Below are 12,140 nucleotides of genomic sequence, written 5' to 3'. Positions count from 1 at the left end.
AGATTTTATTTATTGTTATTATTATTTTATGCAGCACTGCGTAGCCCAGCCTTTCTCAAACTTTTTTCAGTCAGGGCACCTTTCAAAAGTGCATAAAATCTCAAGGCACCCCAGTGTAAAATATAATTTAAAAACACTGCATAATCCAAATGTAAATGCAAAATTTATATATATATTTATCTAAAATGAATTTACAATTTTATTAATCCGATCATATGTTTAACCCTTTCACACGTAAATTTAAAATATTCTGGCTGACCCGCAAGCGTGAGTTTTTCAAGGTGACCGTTATTTAGAATGTGTCACTTTATGGTTTCCATGGTGACGCGTCATTGCTTGTCACGTGACACACCGCAGCAACAACAGAGCTGAATGAATGATGATCTGCTTTTATGTCATTTTTCCTTTTTTATTCAAAATATTCACAAATTTGTTAGATATGGCATGAAATATCTGATATTCCGATTGTCAAATATATGCAAGTGGAAGTGTTTTGTTTTTTTAACACAATTATAACGATCGCGTTAGTTGAGCTGTATTCGCGATGGGCGCCGCCATGTTAGTTTGTGCCGCAGACGCAGTTCAGAGAATCGGATCTGTTGGATTTACAACAAGTGAATTCATCCACTTCTCCCGAAATACATAAAAGTAAGTGGCAGGTGAACTGGGAGAAGAATAGAGTAAACTTTAAAGTTACTTACACAATGTGTATCTGATATGAATAAAACTAATTATAATGGAAAGGATTATTATTGCCTCTTCCTTTGACATCAGTGTGTATTTTACAAACTCTAAATGTATTGTTTTTTTTAGTACTTATGTCTGAAACCTAAAACAAACATTATGTGGATGAAAACACTGAAAAGTTGTGATATATGACAGCTGAGCGTGCCTGTCTCTGGCTCAGCTCTAGCCAACGCGCGAAAGCACATTTGAATTTAGCAGTTGATCACGTCATGCACTGACCGTTCTAATCACACCGGTGCTCCAGGGACCAGCCTAGACTGATCACACCGGTGTGAGCGTACGTGCGAAAGGGTTAAAAAGAAGAAGAATGTATTTATGTAAATTCAAATATATTTATATATGAAATGTCCGAATTTTTTTCTTTTTTTTTGCCTACGTAATTTTTTGGCGGCACCCCTGACACAGTCAGGGGGCACCCCAGTGTGCCGCGGCACCCACTTTGAGAAAGGCTGGCGTAGCCTATGCCTACAAGGCACAACAAACCTGGTGTTCATTATATATTGTTGGAAACGTGTGTGTGTATTCTGTGAATTTTAAAAAGAAATTTTAACCAGAAAAATCTAAAATCTATTCCCAAAATCGTGCAGCCCTATAGTTTCTCTTGATATCAGTATGTTCACAGTTTTTTCTTTTTTTTTTCTTTCAGGGACCAGATGCCACTGAGTCCTGCTGACTTCAACATTCACATGAGTCTCTGTACATGAACATAGTAAAGTGAAAATCAAACACCTTGGAAATGAAAGGTATGTACAATGTTTTTAGGAATGGCACAAAGGTCTCTGTCTTTGGATCATTGTTTTCAATGTGCTCTTTTGTCATTTGTATTTTTGGATTGTGTTGTGTTGTAAATAAATCCAAACAATCTAAAAGCCATTTTTTTTTAAATCTCCTCATTCTTTGTGAAAGGTTGCTCTGAATGACAGGGCCTGATCGCTCCTAATAGGGCAGTTAGGGGAGTGTCTTTGTCTTTCTCAGGTGTGAAAAGCTTACATATGCATGAGATGATCACGCCTCTTTGCATATGGCTTTGTCACACAAAACACGTCTTAGAAATTTTAAATCAATATATTGTCTTATCTGAATGAGCAGTCAGGGTGATTTTCACATAGTTTTGGAGCAAATATTCTAGGCTATGTCATACAATTTTCAAAAGTCTTGTGAAGAAATAATCAGTATGGGTTTCATGGCCTTATTTCAGTGAGAATTTTTTTTTTTTTTTTTTCACAAACCATGCATAAATGTCATTATCTCAAAACTACAAACTTTTACATACATGCTGCTGATATATTATTGTAGCAGAGTTTGTGCTGAATACAGTGTAATTAGACTTTAGCCATGAAAATGTCACTAGTAACAGAAAAAAACACAAATGTCAGAGCATGTCAGACCACCTCCAGGGCCCAGAAAACAGCTCAGACCTCAGAGGGTTAATGCAGTGCCTATTTTTTTTCAAGTAGTGCAATTCAACAGGCTTTTTTATTTAAAAAACATTTGGCATTATTTTACTTCCACAAACTGGTTTCCAGCAGGTTCCTGTTCTGCAGAATATAAAACATGTAACACAATTTACAGCACATGAAATCAGAAACATTTATACAGGACATTAGCATGGGCTAGACAGATACAAACAACTAAAAACAACAATACAAACAGTGCAAGCAGGACTCTGAGTACAAATGTAACTGTTTAGAAGAAACAGTTTGAATGCCTTTCTGAAATATGTGATGGATGGTATTGTTCTGATGTGAATCTCATTCCAAATGTTGGTGTATGTATGAAAAAAGGATTTCTGACCATAGTTGTTTTTGTAAGGAGGGACTGGAATAAGTGCCTATATAATTGCCTATATAATTCTGGAAAGTCAGAGCGTTTGAGCGTGTGAGTGCAATGCAATGCTGGGACCACTTTGGAAGATTACTGTGGATCGAAAGAGCTTGTGCTATTGGTTCAGTAATTTCTTTAGTGGTAATAGACCAGATTGGAAGACAGTAGGACATTGTTGAAAACACAATTGCATGTAGATAAGTTTCAGAAACAGAAAAGAAAAGATATGATCTAATCTTACAGATAAAGTTTCTGATTCAGCTTTTTTGTTCAATTAGAAATGTGATCCCGGTATGCAAGGTGTGTGTCAAGTAACACACCAAGATATTTATAAGTCTTTGTAATGACAAGATCTTGATTTGCAAAGGTAATAGAATCAGTATAAGATAGACTTTTTCTAGGTGAGTGAAAATACATACATTCAGTTTTCTTCTTTTTTTTTTACATTGATGGTCAAGTGGTTCTTTTTCAACCAGTCATGTAAGAACTTAAGATCAAATGATAATTTATAATTTATGATGTCAGGATTTGAGTCGGAGAAAAAATCACAGCATCATCAGCATACAGTAAGCATTCTGAATATTTACACACTTGAGGGAGATCATTAATGTATAAAAGAAAAAGTAATGGTCCAAGAATACAGCCTTGAGGAACACCCATATCACAGACTGAAGGTTGAGATGTTACATGATTCATTTTGACAGCTTGCAACCTATTCGTCAGGAGGGAGGAAAGCATTCCTATCACAGATGAAGACAAATTAAATGAATAAAGTTTAAGCAAGATCTGATTTCTGGTTTCACTGTGTCGAAGGCTTTACGAAAATCAATAAAAACAGCTCCAGTAATGTGACCTTTATTGAGAGTGTCACATATTTGTTCAGTGAAGAGTAGTAATGCCGACATGGTTGATCTCTTAGCACGAAAACCGTGTTGACAATCACTGAGCCAGTTATTAATTTCAAGGCAAGAACTTAACTGGTTATGCAGGGTTTTTTTTATTCTAATTTATAAAAAAAATATTATATTAGACTTCGATCAAGGCGATTTTTGAATTCAACAGATCACAACTAGTGTATTGTTTGTGAGAACATTAATATAGGATGTCTAATGAAAAAATGGCCTGTTAATGAAAAACGCAAGATGTTGATCTTGAATGTAAAAAAGTAAATAAAATAAAATAAAATAAAACAATACGTCAAAAATGTCGGTTCCTCTCACATAATATTATTTAATTAAATACATTGCATTAGTCATATATGTGACCCTGGACCACAAAACCAGTCATAAGGGTACATTTTTTTAAATTGAGATTCACGCATAATTTGAAAGCTGAATAAATAATCTTTCCATTGATGTATGGTTTGTTAAGAAAGGACAATATTTGGCCCGAGATGCAACTATTTGAAAGTCTGGAATCTGAGGGTGCAAACAAATGTAAATATTGAGAAAATCGCCTTTAAAGTTGTCAATTTTTGTTCGCGATTCTGCTGCATCCACTCACAAAAATATTTTATATATATATATATATATATATATATTTACTTACGGTAGGAAATTTACAAAATATCTTCATGGAACATGATCTTTACTTAATATTCTAATGATTTTTGACATAAAAGAAAAATCGATAATTTTGACCAATACAATGTATTGTTGGCTATTGCCACAAATTTGCCCTTGCGACTTATAACTAGTTTTGTGGTCCAGGGTCACATATGACTGTGGTACTTTGTCTACGGCAACAATTTAACAATTTAATATTGATCATTTTCAAAAAGGACAAAGTCCTGGTTCTAATTGTAACAGTCTTCTAATCTCAACCGTTTTTCTGTGCGTACACTCCTTCAAATAAAGATTTTTCATTGGCCTCTGGTTCCATAGAATCTCTAACATCCATGAAACATGTCCACTGCACAAAGGTTTTCTTTTTCTTTTTTTTTTTCTTTCTTTTTTTCTTTTTTATACTGGAACATGGTTATTTAGATTATAAAATGTTCTTTACTCTAAGAAAAAAAAAAGAAGTTATTTTAAGGACTGTTCACTGAAAGGTTATTCAAATTTTGTACATTATTTTGTCAAGCGATCCCAATGATTCAAATAGCAATTTAAACATCCAAAATTATCTTTATTTGTACGTTTTCTGAGAGGTGTACTTTGTAATTTGTAATACTGGTGTAATTTTTTGTCCAATTTCAACAAATACATTATTTTGAAGTTTTTTTTTTTTTATGGAGAATGTTTAAATAACAAGAAATCATTTTTGAAAATGTTCATTCTGACTCATTTTGCCAGCAAGGGTCACAAATGTTTCTTCAGAGGCATCTCTGCAAAAACACCATTTTGTAACCTTTATTTTAAGATTATAGGGTGTCTGTCTATCTATCTATCTATCTATCTATCTATCTATCTTAGTAATGAGCAATAATGAAGATTCAAAGTTGTTGCCTTCCTTCATTTCTTGCTCATTCTCACTCTCTCCTCCTTTATGACAGCATGAGGCTGCATCGGGTGCTGTTTGACTCTAATAACCAATTACAGGACCTGAGCACAAACACTCATCTCATCTGTGGATGCCCAGGCTTCCAGCGGGTCAGACAACCATCTGCACCACTGGCTCATTGTCTCTGCTGTTTTTCTCTCTTTCTCTTCTCCATAATAAGTCTGACACTCATAAGGATGAAGCAGTAAAGAACAAGTGTTCAAACTGAGCTAATCAGTTTAGATGCAGCCAAGTTATCAAGTGCTGCAGTCAAGGAAAAGGAACAGCTGGTGCACTACCTAGGAGACAAATTTATCACACATCCCTGTTTCCCACCCTCTGCTGAAAAAGAAAGGACAAAAAAACCCTGCAACTGCTTGTTCATTACCTCAAATGTCAAAAGCAGCTGGGGCCTGATACGTCACCATCCAGTGTCTCAAATATTCAAACAAGGGGTCATTTCCTTTGTCACAGGAAGAATGAACAATCACTTGACTCATTATTCTTTCCAAATCTTTTGTCTGGCAACATCTGGATCCAATACTAGATATAGCTGCTTTTATATTCTTGGGTACAGAACTAAAATTAGGGAGATATTTGTATTTTCTTTTTCTTCAAGAGCCACAACAATAATGCTAATGCAGCAAACAGACAAAATAAGCCCTTCAGGACTGAATGAATTTACGGATGTTTTCAGACAGATTTTTTGAAAAGAATAATGAGCCAAGTCATTGTTTATCCTTTGTTTACAAGATACTGTGATCATAAATAGCTGAGCTAAATTTAAACCAACAGAACAGTATGTGAGTGCAATATTGTTCCCTTTCCAGGGAACCTGCCCTGCGTCATAGTAGCGACGCCATGGGAACGCCTCTGCAAGATTGGGTCGTGAAGCACGTGTGAAATTTGTTTAATGTCATGACGGGGGTGTCATAGACAGGTGACGTCATGACCAGAAAGCTATAAAGCGCACCCGAACCAAACAATGTCAGATTCTGAGCAGACTATGCACAAGCCATCCCACAAGCCATGGCTGGCTTGTGGGACTCCTGAGGCAGCTGACGGGTACTGGCAGGCCAAGCGGACTGCAGCCCGGGTGGTTGTGGAGGCAAAAAATCGGGCTTGGGAGGAGTTCGGTGAGGCCATGGAGAAGGACTACCGGTTGGCCTCAAAGAGATTCTGGCAAACCGCTGGCGGAGCTTGGTTCGCATTGCCGGCAGTAAGTCAAACTTGTTCCTGGTGCATGTTGGACTCTGGCAGGGCTGTCCTTTGTCACTGGTTCTGCTCATAATTTTTATGGACAGAATTTCTAGGCGCAGCCAGGGGCTGGAGGATGTCAGGTTTGGGGACCACACGATTTCATCTCTGCTCTTTGCAGATGATTTTGTCGTGCTGGCCCCATCAGACCGGGACCTTCAACATGCACTGGGACGGTTTGCAGCCTAGTGTGAAGTGGCTGGGATGAGAATCCAAATCCGAGGCCATGGTTTTCAGTCGGAAAAGGGTGGCTTGCCCACTTCAGGTTGGTGGAGAGTTCCTGCCTCAAGTGGAGGAGTTCAAGTATCTTGTGGTCTTGTTCACGAGTGAAGGAAGGATGGAATGGGAGATTGACAGACGGATTGGTGCAGCTTCTGCAGTAATGCGGTCGATGTACCGGTCTGTCGTGGTGAAGAAAGAGCTGAGCCACAAGGCGAAGCTCTCGATTTACCGGTCAATCTACGTTCCTACTCTCACCTATGGTCATTACTGCCCTACAAAGGCAAAAGACCTTAAGTCGCTAGAGTGTGGAACTGAGAAAAATGACTTTAAAGATTTTTAGTTGTCCCGCCAAATTAATTATAGGTAGGACACTGGAAATCTGGCAAATAGATGTTTTAGTAATGACAATTATATACATAAAAAAATCTTGAGCTCAAACTTGACTTTTGACCACTATTTTTAAGTTACTGTACTCTGCCTTTGTATTGTCAGCAAAAAGTGAGAAGTCATGCCAAGGCAAAAGGCAGTAACTTCCACATTATCAATATTTGGTTGCTGATCACCATTAACAAAATCATTATAGTAACACCTGTATAAAATCTAGTGATCATGGCATTTATTTTGTATGATTTACAATTATTTATAGCCATCATTTGCTATCCTGTGCTTTGGTTGCATTCTGATGGCATTATTAATACATTTGACATGACAAAATACCTCCATAGATAAATTAGTCCAGCGTTGGCTCGACCGTATTTAGGGCGGGGCTGAAGTCGCCGGCGAAGTTTTGGCACTCTGCCAGCTAGATGCATGAGTGTTTCAACTAGGTCCGCTACCTGAACTGAACTGGGTGAGGCGGGGCTTTAGTTCTTGGTTGTATTCATCTGCTATCGCACATTTGTCGATGGAGCGGTTTCAGACCACACTAAATCTTTTGACCGCGTTTATGCAGGACAAAGCTCTGAGGACATCAGAAGTTACAGGGACTGATGGCAGCTGTACAAAGTACACAGGCTACACCGTCATTTTAATTTGAATGGACATTAAAACAAAGGATGATAACCATACAATCTGGTAGGTAGCATTATTTGATAGAACACCGGCACAGTAACTTCATATTGACGCGCGGCTAAACAAAGGCAGAGCACCGTAACTCAATTTGAGCGTTCCAAAACAAAGCCAAAGAGCGGTAACTGATGTTACGGTGTTCTGCCTTTGTTTCTCGTGGGCTTTTGGAAGTTACTGTTAAGACAACTCATTATTTTCTCGAAAATACAACGGAATTGATTCAAGATACTCATCCACATGATAAAGGAAGTCTTGAATGTGCCAAAAATATAAATAACTCATTTTCGACCAAAAACGAAGTTACGGTCTTTTGCCTTTGCACGGCAGATTAGCTGTGGGTCAGGACCGAAAGGACAAGATCCCGGATACAGACAGCCAAAATGAGCTTTCTCCGCAGGGTGGCTAGGCGATCCCTTAGAGATAGGGTGAGAAGCTCGGTCAGTCGGGAGGAGCTCAGAGTAGAGCCGCTGCTCCTCCACATCGAGAGGGGCCAGCTGAGGCGGCTCAGGCATCGGAGGGTCCAAATATAATAATTTCCGTTTTACTCTCATTAAAATTCAGAAAGTTTAAAGACAACCAGGTCTTTACATCAGTCAAACAGGCCATAAGAGTGTCCAGACCATCTGAAAACCGTTTTAAGGCTAGATAATTTTGAGTGTCTTCCGCGTACAGCCCATGTTTCCTGATAATAGAACCAAGTGGAAGCATGTATAAAGAAAAAAGAATGGGGGCAAAAATGGCCCCTTGAGGAACTACACAAGATAACACAGCATTACTAGAGGTATGTTCTCCAATCTTCACTGAGAAGCTTCTGTTGGTAAGATAATATTTAAACCAGTCCAGTGTACTGCCTGTAATGCCTGTATTATGTTCCAACCGGGTAAAAAAAACAGCATGATCTACTGTATCAAATGCAGCAGATAAATCTAAAAGTACAAGAACAGCATAGTCGCCAGAATCACAGGTTATTAGTACATCTTTAAAAACCTTCTACAATGCAGTCTCTGTGGAGTGATATTTTCTAAACCCAGATTGAAAAATGTAAAAAAAAAAATCGCATTATCAGCTTGGAAACTTTGCAGTTGTTGCAGGACTATTTTCTCCAAAATCTTAGTAATAAAAGACAAATTGGAGATGGGTCTAAAACACTGTGGGGTCTAGTTTGTTTTTTTAAGCAAGGGGTGGACTGATACGTGTTTTAGCAGATCAGGTATAATACCAGTTTCTAAACAGCAATTTAACATGACCAGAAGAAGAGAACCAACAACATCAAGGACTTTTTTGAGAAAAAAAGAAGGGATAACATCAGTAGAAGTGCCTGAAGGCTTAACCTGTTACTGAAATGTGACTATTTGTCAAATGATTTGGTAGTTAATGCCGTGCAGTTTTACACGTTTAAAACAATCGTACTAAAAGTAGCCTACATTTGAACAAACCCACAGTATTTGCAAGTAATGGCTAAATATTTTTGTGCAACACATAGGCTTCTGTATTTAATTTCACTGCCATAGACTTGGTCACCGGACTGAAGTACAAACAAAGTGCAATATAACTTTGTGTACAATAAATTATATATATTTGCTTACCTGTCAATTAAAACGCATGCAAGAGTGGCGTCTGCGGACAGATCAAGTCCAAGTTTGTTGCGAAGCTCTCTCCATCTCGAAAACGCCACGCCCATTTTGATCCTTGTTTTATTTATCCGTTTGTCCCAAAGCCTGCTTGCCTCAGTTGATCTACGTTTATGTTTTTTGGGGGGATTTTCTATACTCGCAATCAATAATCATGAACCATGATGACTGAACGACACAACTGTGGTGTGCAAGATATTGTATCATAGAGATATATACATAGATCCTCATTGGGGTGTTTGGTGTTTTTAGCCCCCATAGGCGCCTTCCAGGCAGCGAGGGGATGGGTAGGTTTAAGGTTGAGGTTAGGGTTAGCTGCCTGGAAGGAGCCATTGGGGGCTAAAAACACCATCAATCCCTCATTGGTGGCTTAAGTATAGCGGCCCATTGAAACGGTAAATATATGGTTTCTACAAGCGGAAACCGAGGATAGCGCGGATATTACGTGCATGTAAATGATATGCGACAATGACAAGAGACGAGCCATTATTTTAAACTGGATTTACAAATCCTTGGGAACTTTTGGGATAATGTACACACTGCATGAAATATATCACACTGTGCAAGTGGTTTTTGAATATTTTATTACAAAAATCTTACATATTGTACCTTTAACAAAGAATAATAAATACTGTAACAAATGTATTGCTTATTGTTCATTAATGTTAGTTATTTAATGCAGTAACTAATGCTATCTAATGGAACCTTATTATAAAGTGTTAGCAAATATAATAATTAACTGATGAGTCATATACATCATTAAGCTTGTTTAAAAAGAGATTAAAAAGTCATGGAATTTTTATTTCTTAAGTCGTACAATTGTATGCTTCCAACCTCACAGCCAAAATATTGGTATGGTGATAGAATCGTCTCGGTTACTCACGTAACCTCGGCTCCCTGAAAGAAGGGAACGAGTATTGCGTAAGCTTACGCTATGGGAAAAACTCCTTTTCTCGAGAATATTGAAGCCACATTTTTTTTTTTTTTTACACGCAGTGCATCTGTGGCTGTTGCTGCGGCAACTACACGAACCTATGGCGAGGCGGCTCATGCGCGCGAACCAATCAGGCCGCTTCGCGCCCTATCGTGTCATAGCCCGCCAGAATGGGCGTGGCTTATATCTATATAAGGGCCCATTTTTTGACATAAAAACCAGGTTAAAATCGACTGAAGCGATCCCCTGATCTAAGCACAGTAGCACGGCAGGTTACGCAATACTCGTTTCCTTCTCTCAGCGAACCGAGGTTACGTAAGTAACCGAGACGTTCTCTTTCGAGAGGTCTCTCGTATTGCGTAAGCCTACACTATGGGAACCCAATTTAAAATGCTGTGCGTGCTTAAAACTTCGCTCTCCACTATAGCCCAGGGCAGAAGTCCCGAGGCCCATACAAGAGTAAAGCTATGAGTCCTATAGAAGCCAAAGTCATGTTGGGCTCTCTATTGGGAAAACAAGGAATGGGTCTCTTAGAGGGTCAATTCACATAGTACGTATGACTAGGACCAGTTAGCATTGGCCTCATAGTTATGTGCTTTAACATTTATTATATCGAAAGAACCTTCGCAGAAAGTAGAGCACCGTCTGTATTCCGCATGAGTAGAGGTCCAGGTTTCTAGCTGCTAGCTGTGTACCAGCTGGAGAACGCTGATCATTTCAAAGCGTACAGCCGCCTGGTCGAGGGCACTCTAGCTTCAGTGATAGTTTTCAGCACTCCTTCTGGGTGGTCCCTGGGTACCCGTTGAGGGGCCATACATGGGGAGGGCCCACAAGTCGAGACGGGGATGCCAGATCCTTCCGTTAGCATGCGAGAGGAGGTCTCTCGACAGCGGAATCGGCCATGGGGCTGTTTCTAGCAGCTGAGTCAACTCAGAGAACCATAGCTGGTTCTTGTAGAGAGGGGCTATCAAGAGCACAGCACACTTGCTCTCCCTGATCCGATCTATGACCTGAGGAAGCATAGAAACCGGGGGATCGTGGGTGAGCGCATCCCTGTCCTTGGAGAAAAATGTTCGGCAGTGAGCATTGCCTTCTGAGGTGAAGAGGTCGACCTCTGCCTCGCCGAAGATGCTCCATATTAGCTGAACCACTCTCGGGTGAAGCGATCATTCCCCTAGGGGAACTTTGTCTCTGGATAGCATATCCGCGCCCTGGTTCAGAATGCCTGGCACGTGTGCCACTCTCAGCGAGCGCATGTTGTGCTGAGCCCATATTAAAAGGCTTTTGCCATGGTGTACTGGTTCTTGGACCTGAGTCCACCCTGGCGATTTATGTAGGAGACCACCACAGTTCACTTTGATACTTAAGTGGCCCGATCGCCATGCGTGAGCTGGCACACAGGGTTTAAGCCAGTGCTGAAGCGGACGCATGTACAGTAGATCCAGCTGGAGTACTGATGATGCTGAGGCCATGAGACCTAACATCCTCTGAAATTTCTTCAGAGGCGCATGCGCGCCTGCTCTGAATGATGCCACTAAGCGCTGAATGGTGAGGCTGGGAGACAGTGCGCTTTTGGGAGCACTGATCCTGAGACCCAGGCATTCTAGATGGCTGAGGATCCAGGATCTGTGAGTTATTAACTGCGTTCGCGATTGTGCTATAACCAGCCAATCGTCGAAGTAGTTCAACACTCGCAGTCCCCGCTGTCTCAGGGGGGCGAGTGCTGCATCCATGCACTTCATAAATGTACGGGGTGCTAAAGATAGACCGAACGGTAGGGCCGTGTACTGATAAGTCTGCCCCTCGAAAGCGAATCTCAAGAGGGGCGTTATCTGGATGTAAAAATAAGCATCTTTCAGATCAACTGAGAAAACCCAGTGGGATTTGAGATTTGATATAGAGGATTTGTTTGGTCGTCAGCATCCTGAACTTTGTTCAGGTGCCTGAGATCTAGGACTCGCTCTGTGGCGACGGGA

Source organism: Leuciscus leuciscus (genome assembly GCF_965113295.1).
Source record: "Leuciscus leuciscus genome assembly, chromosome: 10".
NCBI lineage: Eukaryota > Metazoa > Chordata > Actinopteri > Cypriniformes > Leuciscidae > Leuciscus > Leuciscus leuciscus.
Note: the sequence above shows the minus strand (reverse complement) of the source record.